This window comes from Pholis gunnellus (genome assembly GCF_910591455.1).
Source record: "Pholis gunnellus genome assembly, chromosome: 7".
Lineage (NCBI taxonomy): Eukaryota > Metazoa > Chordata > Actinopteri > Perciformes > Pholidae > Pholis > Pholis gunnellus.
In genome coordinates this window covers 864,450-874,755 of record NC_136533.1, presented here as the reverse complement: position 1 = coordinate 874,755, position 10,306 = coordinate 864,450, and positions in this window count along the sequence as shown.

Below are 10,306 nucleotides of genomic sequence, written 5' to 3'. Positions count from 1 at the left end.
ATCTCAAGAGAAGGTTTTATTACATTTAGAAGCTAAGAACTCCAACAGGAGAATGGAAACTACTAAACTACTGTACTTAAGTACAACCTTGAGGTACTTGTACTTCACTTGAATTGTAACTTTCTTCTACTTTGCTACATTTATCTGAAAACTTTAGTTACTTTACAAACTAGGATTTTTCCTCATAAAACATATAAAGAGTTTATAAAATATGTTTAGTTATAAATTATACATCTACAGAAGAAACCTTCAATTAATCAATTAGTCACAGTGTGATATTAGTACTTTTCCTGTATCAGAGTACTCTTACAGTGTGGTATTAGTACTTTTCCTGCAGTAAAGGATCTATATATATTTCCTCCATCGCTGGTGAAAAGCAACAGATAGGCGATGAAGATGATGATAATGATATTAATAATAATAAAAAAAGTGTCTTCAAACATTTTTATGATGAATAAAATATGTGTTCGTTTTCATGAAACTCACCGAGAGACGACAGAGATTCTGGAAGATAAAAGTATTCAGATGTTTCTGGTTTTACTCAAAAATATGAATATTTACAAAGTAAAATAATACACAGAGTATAATAATACACAGAGTATAATAATACACAGAGCAGTATAATAATACACAGAGCAGTAAAAGTGTCACTTCTCTATCAGGCCTCATGGGGGCAGTAGAGCAGATACTTTAAATGTTTACTTCAGTCCTTAAACTCAAATACACTTACAGAAATAATAAATGATAATAATAATAATTAATAATAATAATTAATAATTATAATAATAATCATAATAATAATAATAAATGATAATAATAATAAATGATAATAATAATAAATGATAATAATAATAAAAGATAATAATAAGAAGAAATAATAATAATAATAATAATAATAAATAATAATAATAAATTAAAGCTGCAAGCAGCGATGTACGGGCCCTCGTATCCTCCCGCACGTCGGAGGTACTGGCGGGATGCCGGCAGAAGCGGCCATAAATATCTGCGACCATCAGACAGCGAGCCCACAAGTTAGACTTATTTTTAATGATTGGACTGTGTGACACTGGAAATTATGTAGTGCAAATATTTCACCAGTTCCTGTATCCACTATGTGGCGCTAGAGAACACGCACAAACATGCATTATGTTGCTCTATATCAAGTATAGACCACATCGTGTAAATCCAATTCAGTGTGTCACATAACGACACACGACAAAACTAAAAAAGTAAAGTAACTAAAAAAGTAACTTTAAAAGTAAAGTAACTTTAAAAGTAACTAAAAAAGTAAAGTAACTAAAAAAGTAACTAAAAAGTAAAGTAACTAAAAAAGTAACTTTAAAAGTAAAGTAACTAAAAAAGTAACTTTAAAAGTAAAGTAACTTTGAAAGTAACTAAAAAAGTAAAGTAACTAAAAAAGTAACTTTAAAAGTAAAGTAACTAAAAAAGTAACTTTAAAAGTAAAGTAACTTTGAAAGTAACTAAAAAAGTAAAGTAACTAAAAAAGTAACTTTAAAAGTAAAGTAACTTTAAAAGTAACTAAAAAAGTAAAGTAACTAAAAAAGTAACTTTAAAAATAAAGTAACTTAAGTAAAGTTATGACTTTTCGACATGGTACACTGACTTTTTCATGACTTTTTTCGACATCCTATACTATGCTGTTTATAACTCCGCAGCAACTCCCTTCATCAACATCGATTGTCTTCCTTCAGGATGGAGTCCAATCGCCAAAGACGTTGCACTATTCACATTTGTACAATGTGTAATAAATGATTGTGAAATTCTAATGAAGGCTCTCCTGATTGAATGACTTTTTTGACTGTTTTTCGACTTTAACCCCAGTAGAACAAACTGAAAAAACACAATTGGGTTTCATCATTAAATTCTTTTCTTTACTGCATTTGCACATAATTCACTGAACACACGGAAGTCCAGAAGCATCCAATACATAAACTGACCGATGAAAACAAGGTAAAAACAATACGTCTGTAATAAAATACACTTTCATGTTCTTATATGCATAATATAAAAACAATAAAGGAAAATATTTAAATTGCAGTAATTACTATTTACAAAAGGCATTTTCTTTTAAAAGGAACTTTCACAACTTCAGTACCTAAAATAAATCAAACTATATGCAGGTCAGGTGCAGTAGTACAAAAAGGCTTTGATATCAGGAGAGTAAGGTGACAGTTTTACAGCAGGACAGAAAGGCGGGATAAGGCCTGATGAACATTAGGTAGCCTGGAGGAGTTCACCAATGAGGAGCGAGTGCTTTTCCTCCGTTTCGTCTCTGGCCGGTCCAGGTTGCCTTCCAACCCAGCTGATATCACGCAGAAGTTCCAAATCATCAAGGTTGATAGGGTGAGGTCATCGCTAACGGAAATAACGAGCCTGTTGACGAGGGCAAACATATCAATAGTACAAACTACTAAACTTTTTCCCCCTATCATGTCCTACAGCCCGTCAACGGCCTCCCTACTGCACAGACCTGCTTCTTCCGGTTTCGCCTGCCCCCTTACACGAGCCAGGTCATCCTCGCTGAGCGTCTGCGTTACTCCATCCACAACTGCCCCTCCATCCACAACTACATGCTGACCCACAACACCGACGCAGCAGACAGCTCCGACACAGAGGAGTGAAGCGGCCAGCTGTGGTCAACCTGGTGATGAATGTATCTTCTCCCATGCCATGCACATTATGCACTGAACACAGACTTCTATTCGCCAAACCTGTAAGGCAGTGTACTGTACTGTTTATATGTTGGTTGAAATTAGAGATATGTGTAGTTTTGGTTTTCCAAATGTGCAAGGTGTTGTAATTAATGCAGTGCTTACTCTGAATCAACACTACAGGGATACGGAATAAGAGTTTTTCAAATAGAAATAAAGTAACTAAAAAAGTAACTTTAAAAGTAAAGTAACTAAAAAAGTAACTTTAAAAGTAAAGTAACTTTAAAAGTAACTAAAAAAGTAAAGTAACTAAAAAAGTAACTTTAAAAGTAAAGTAACTAAAAAAGTAACTTTAAAAGTAAAGTAACTAAAGAAGTAACTAAAAAAGTAAAGTAACTTTAAAAGTAACTAAAAAAGTAAAGTAACTAAAAAAGTAACTTTAAAAGTAAAGTAACTAAAAAAGTAACTTTAAAAGTAAAGTAACTAAAGAAGTAACTAAAAAATAAAGTAACTAAAAAAGTAACTTTAAAAGTAAAGTAACATTGAAAGTAACTAAAAAAGTAAAGTAACTAAAAAAGTAACTTTAAAAGTAAAGTAACTAAAAAAGTAACTAAAAAAGTAAAGTAACTAAAAAAGTAACTTTAAAAGTAAAGTAACTTTGAAAGTAACTAAAAAAGTAAAGTAACTAAAAAAGTAACTTTAAAAGTAAAGTAACTAAAGAAGTAACTAAAAAATAAAGTAACTAAAAAAGTAACTTTAAAAGTAAAGTAACATTGAAAGTAACTAAAAAAGTAAAGTAACTAAAAAAGTAACTTTAAAAGTAAAGTAACTAAAAAAGTAACTAAAAAAGTAAAGTAACTAAAAAAGTAACTTTAAAAGTAAAGTAACTAAAAAAGTAACTTTAAAAGTAAAGTAACTTTGAAAGTAACTAAAAAAGTAAAGTAACTAAAAAAGTAACTTTAAAAGTAAAGTAACTAAAAAAGTAACTTTAAAAGTAAAGTAACTTTAAAAGTAACTAAAAAAGTAAAGTAACTAAAAAAGTAACTTTAAAAGTAAAGTAACTAAAAAAGCAACTTTAAAAATAAAGTAACTTAAGTAAAGTTATGACTTTTCGACATGGTACACTGACTTTTTCATGACTTTCTTCGACATCCTATACTATGCTGTTTATAACTCCGCAGCAACTCCCTTCATCAACATCGATTGTCTTCCTTCAGGATGGAGTCCAATCGCCAAAGACGTTGCACTATTCACATTTGTACAATGTGTAATAAAGTATTGTGAAATTCTAATGAAGTCTCTCCTGATTGAATGACTTTTTTGACTGTTTTTCGACTTTAACCCCAGTAGAACAAACTGAAAAAACACAATTGGGTTTCATCATTAAATTCTTTTCTTTACTGCATTTGCACATAATTCACTGAACACACGGAAGTCCAGAAGCATCCAATACATAAACTGACCGATGAAAACAAGGTAAAAACAATACGTCTGTAATAAAATACACTTTCATGTTCTTATATGCATAATATAAAAACAATAAAGGAAAATATTTAAATTGCAGTAATTACTATTTACAAAAGGCATTTTCTTTTAAAAGGAACTTTTACAACTTCAGTACCTAAAATAAATCAAACTATATGCAGGTCAGGTGCAGTAGTACAAAAAGGCTTTGATATCAGGAGAGTAAGGTGACAGTTTTACAGCAGGACAGAAAGGCGGGATAAGGCCTGATGAACATTAGGTAGCCTGGAGGAGTTCACCAATGAGGAGCGAGTGCTTTTCCTCCGTTTCGTCTCTGGCCGGTCCAGGTTGCCTTCCAACCCAGCTGATATCACGCAGAAGTTCCAAATCATCAAGGTTGATAGGGTGAGGTCATCGCTAATGGAAATAACGAGCCTGTTGACGAGGGCAAACATATCAATAGTACAAACTACTAAACTTTTTCCCCCTATCATGTCCTACAGCCCGTCAACGGCCTCCCTACTGCACAGACCTGCTTCTTCCTGTTTCGCCTGCCCCCTTACACGAGCCAGGCCATCCTCGCTGAGCATCTGCGTTACTCCATCCACAACTGCCCCTCCATCGACAACTACATGCTGACCCACAACACCGACGCAGCAGACAGCTCCGACACAGAGGAGTGAAGCGGCCAGCTGTGGTCAACCTGGTGATGAATGTATCTTCTCCCATGCCATGCACATTATGCACTGAACACAGACTTCTATTCGCCAAACCTGTAAGGTAGTGTACTGTACTGTTTATATGTTGGTTGAAATTAAAGATATGTGTAGTTTTGGTTTTCCAAATGTGCAAGGTGTTGTAATTAATGCAGTGCTTACTCTGAATCAACACTACAGGGATACAGAATAAGAGTTTTTCAAATAGAAATAAAGTAACTAAAAAAGTAACTTTAAAAGTAAAGTAACTAAAAAAGTAACTTTAAAAGTAAAGTAACTTTAAAAGTAACTAAAAAAGTAAAGTAACTAAAAAAGTAACTTTAAAAGTAAAGTAACTAAAAAAGTAACTTTAAAAGTAAAGTAACTAAAGAAGTAACTAAAAAAGTAAAGTAACTTTAAAAGTAACTAAAAAAGTAAAGTAACTAAAAAAGTAACTTTAAAAGTAAAGTAACTAAAAAAGTAACTTTAAAAGTAAAGTAACTAAAGAAGTAACTAAAAAATAAAGTAACTAAAAAAGTAACTTTAAAAGTAAAGTAACATTGAAAGTAACTAAAAAAGTAAAGTAACTAAAAAAGTAACTTTAAAAGTAAAGTAACTAAAAAAGTAACTAAAAAAGTAAAGTAACTAAAAAAGTAACTTTAAAAGTAAAGTAACTTTGAAAGTAACTAAAAAAGTAAAGTAACTAAAAAAGTAACTTTAAAAGTAAAGTAACTAAAGAAGTAACTAAAAAATAAAGTAACTAAAAAAGTAACTTTAAAAGTAAAGTAACATTGAAAGTAACTAAAAAAGTAAAGTAACTAAAAAAGTAACTTTAAAAGTAAAGTAACTAAAAAAGTAACTAAAAAAGTAAAGTAACTAAAAAAGTAACTTTAAAAGTAAAGTAACTAAAAAAGTAACTTTAAAAGTAAAGTAACTTTGAAAGTAACTAAAAAAGTAAAGTAACTAAAAAAGTAACTTTAAAAGTAAAGTAACTTTGAAAGTAACTAAAAAAGTAAAGTAACTAAAAAAGTAACTTTAAAAGTAAAGTAACTTTGAAAGTAACTAAAAAAGTAAAGTAACTAAAAAAGTAACTTTAAAAGTAAAGTAACTTTAAAAGTAACTAAAAAAGTAAAGTAACTAAAAAAGTAACTTTAAAAGTAAAGTAACTTAAGTAAAGTTATGACTTTTCGACATGGTACAATGACTTTTTCATGACTTTTTTCGACATCCTATACTATGCTGTTTATAACTCCGCAGCAACTCCCTTCATCAACATCGATTGTCTTCCTTCAGGATGGAGTCCAATCGCCAAAGACGTTGCACTATTCACATTTGTACAATGTGTAATAAATTATTGTGAAATTCTAATGAAGGCTCTCCTGATTGAATGACTTTTTTGACTGTTTTTCGACTTTAACCCCAGTAGAACAAACTGAAAAAACACAATTGGGTTTCATCATTAAATTCTTTTCTTTACTGCATTTGCACATAATTCACTGAACACACAGAAGTCCAGAAGCATCCAATACATAAACTGACCGATGAAAACAAGGTAAAAACAATACGTCTGTAATAAAATACACTTTCATGTTCTTATATGCATAATATAAAAACAATAAAGGAAAATATTTAAATTGCAGTAATTACTATTTACAAAAGGCATTTTCTTTTAAAAGGAACTTTTACAACTTCAGTACCTAAAATAAATCAAACTATATGCAGGTCAGGTGCAGTAGTACAAAAAGGCTTTGATATCAGGAGAGTAAGGTGACAGTTTTACAGCAGGACAGAAAGGCGGGATAAGGCCTGATGAACATTAGGTAGCCTGGAGGAGTTCACCAATGAGGAGCGAGTGCTTTTCCTCCGTTTCGTCTCTGGCCGGTCCAGGTTGCCTTCCAACCCAGCTGATATCACGCAGAAGTTCCAAATCATCAAGGTTGATAGGGTGAGGTCATCGCTAATGGAAATAACGAGCCTGTTGACGAGGGCAAACATATCAATAGTACAAACTACTAAACTTTTTCCCCCTATCATGTCCTACAGCCCGTCAACGGCCTCCCTACTGCACAGACCTGCTTCTTCCTGTTTCGCCTGCCCCCTTACACGAGCCAGGTCATCCTCGCTGAGCATCTGCGTTACTCCATCCACAACTGCCCCTCCATCGACAACTACATGCTGACCCACAACACCGACGCAGCAGACAGCTCCGACACAGAGGAGTGAAGCGGCCAGCTGTGGTCAACCTGGTGATGAATGTATCTTCTCCCATGCCATGCACATTATGCACTGAACACAGACTTCTATTCGCCAAACCTGTAAGGTAGTGTACTGTACTGTTTATATGTTGGTTGAAATTAAAGATATGTGTAGTTTTGGTTTTCCAAATGTGCAAGGTGTTGTAATTAATGCAGTGCTTACTCTGAATCAACACTACAGGGATACGGAATAAGAGTTTTTCAAATAGAAATAAAGTAACTAAAAAAGTAACTTTAAAAGTAAAGTAACTAAAAAAGTAACTTTAAAAGTAAAGTAACTTTAAAAGTAACTAAAAAAGTAAAGTAACTAAAAAAGTAACTTTAAAAGTAAAGTAACTAAAAAAGTAACTTTAAAAGTAAAGTAACTAAAGAAGTAACTAAAAAAGTAAAGTAACTAAAAAAGTAACTTTAAAAGTAAAGTAACTTTGAAAGTAACTAAAAAAGTAAAGTAACTAAAAAAGTAACTTTAAAAGTAAAGTAACTAAAAAAGTAACTTTAAAAGTAAAGTAACTTTAAAAGTAACTAAAAAAGTAAAGTAACTAAAAAAGTAACTTTAAAAGTAAAGTAACTTAAGTAAAGTTATGACTTTTCGACATGGTACAATGACTTTTTCATGACTTTTTTCGACATCCTATACTATGCTGTTTATAACTCCGCAGCAACTCCCTTCATCAACATCGATTGTCTTCCTTCAGGATGGAGTCCAATCGCCAAAGACGTTGCACTATTCACATTTGTACAATGTGTAATAAATTATTGTGAAATTCTAATGGTCTCTCCTGATTGAATGACTTTTTTGACTGTTTTTCGACTTTAACCCCAGTAGAACAAACTGAAAAAACACAATTGGGTTTCATCATTAAATTCTTTTCTTTACTGCATTTGCACATAATTCACTGAACACACAGAAGTCCAGAAGCATCCAATACATAAACTGACCAATGAAAACAAGGTAAAAACAATACGTCTGTAATAAAATACACTTTCATGTTCTTATATGCATAATATAAAAACAATAAAGGAAAATATTTAAATTGCAGTAATTACTATTTACAAAAGGCATTTTCTTTTAAAAGGAACTTTTACAACTTCAGTACCTAAAATAAATCAAACTATATGCAGGTCAGGTGCAGTAGTACAAAAAGGCTTTGATATCAGGAGAGTAAGGTGACAGTTTTACAGCAGGACAGAAAGGCGGGATAAGGCCTGATGAACATTAGGTAGCCTGGAGGAGTTCACCAATGAGGAGCGAGTGCTTTTCCTCCGTTTCGTCTCTGGCCGGTCCAGGTTGCCTTCCAACCCAGCTGATATCACGCAGAAGTTCCAAATCATCAAGGTTGATAGGGTGAGGTCATCGCTAATGGAAATAACGAGCCTGTTGACGAGGGCATCTCCCATGCCATGCACATTATGCACTGAACACAGACTTCTATTCGCCAAACCTGTAAGGTAGTGTACTGTACTGTTTATATGTTGGTTGAAATTAAAGATACGTGTAGTTTTGGTTTTCCAAATGTGCAAGGTGTTGTAATTAATGCAGTGCTTACTCTGAATCAACACTACAGGGATACGGAATACAAGTTTTTCAAATAAAAATAAAGTAACTAAAAAAGTTACTTTAAAAGTAAAGTAACTAAAAAAGTAACTTTAAAAGTAAAGTAACTTTAAAAGTAACTAAAAAAGTAAAGTAACTAAAGAAGCAACTTTAAAAATAAAGTAACTTAAGTAAAGTTATGACTTTTCGACATGGTACACTGACTTTTTCATGACTTTTTTCGACATCCTATACTATGCTGTTTATAACTCCGCAGCAACTCCCTTCATCAACATCGATTGTCTTCCTTCAGGATGGAGTCCAATCGCCAAAGACGTTGCACTATTCACATTTGTACAATGTGTAATAAAGTATTGTGAAATTCTAATGAAGTCTCTCCTGATTGAATGACTTTTTTGACTGTTTTTCGACTTTAACCCCAGTAGAACAAACTGAAAAAACACAATTGGGTTTCATCATTAAATTCTTTTCTTTACTGCATTTGCACATAATTCACTGAACACAGTTTGTTTGAAAGGGTCCAGCCAAAAAGCCATATGAAATATTTATTTCCATCACCTATGGCACCTTCCTTGTGCCAGTAGGTGGCGCTATGACTTTGTGAAAATGTTGGCATGGAGATGTGTTCAGGCCTGGACCAGCATCATGCAAAACTAGTTTGGGGCATATTGAATAAAGTACCTTGTAGCAACTGCCTCTTTCATGGCGAACGGCACGAAATGTGCCTGACATGGGCGCCACATAAAACGAAGGTCGTTCAATGTCAGTACACCATTTCAGTAACTTTTCATCATTAATGTCTTTAGATCATCTAGACCAAATTTAAAGTTGATTGTATGAATTCTGTGGGAGGAGTTCGTTAAAGCGCAATGCCTGAAAACTATGAAAAATGCCAAAAAATGCAAAGAAATGAGAGTATTACTGCATTGGCCCCTAGTGGTTGTATGGAATAAAAATTTGAGGGTATGTTACAGGACACAATGTGAACATATGCTACAGATTTCGTGATGATAAGCCACGTGGTTTTGAAGTTATATATATTGCTGTAGAAGGCCAACTCCTCATGAAATTCATTGGTCCATATATTCTTAATGCAATAAGTATCAAGAAACTTTTCATAACTGTTGATGATATATATCCAATAATGATTCACAGCAAATTTGGTACCAATCAGACCCAGGGTCTAGGAGAAGTGATTTCTTTTTTTTTTTTACAAAATTCAAAATGGTGGAAAATTTTGGTAGGCGGAGCTTAGGGTCCCGAGAGGATTTTTTATAGAACTCATTCAGTTGCTCATGTCTGTAAAATCTTAAGTAATTTGGACATACGGGCTGTTGGGGCTTGCCTTTCCATTATCTAGGTGGCGCTAGCGAGTAATTTTGTATGCTCGAGCATTGGACCCATAAAATATCAAAATTTCCCGCAGTCCCGATATGCTCGCCAAATATGGGGAGGTTGGGGACATGTCAGATACCCTTAAACGGTTTTTCATCATAGGGTATAATAATAATTCCTACAGATACAATAGGGACCTCGCGGACCCGACGTTGTCGGTGCTCGGGCCCTAATAATCATAATAATGCAGAACTTTTGAAGAAGAGTGAGTTTATAATGACTGAATGTTTGTCTCGTTACATCTTTCATTATTCTGAACAGATTTTATTC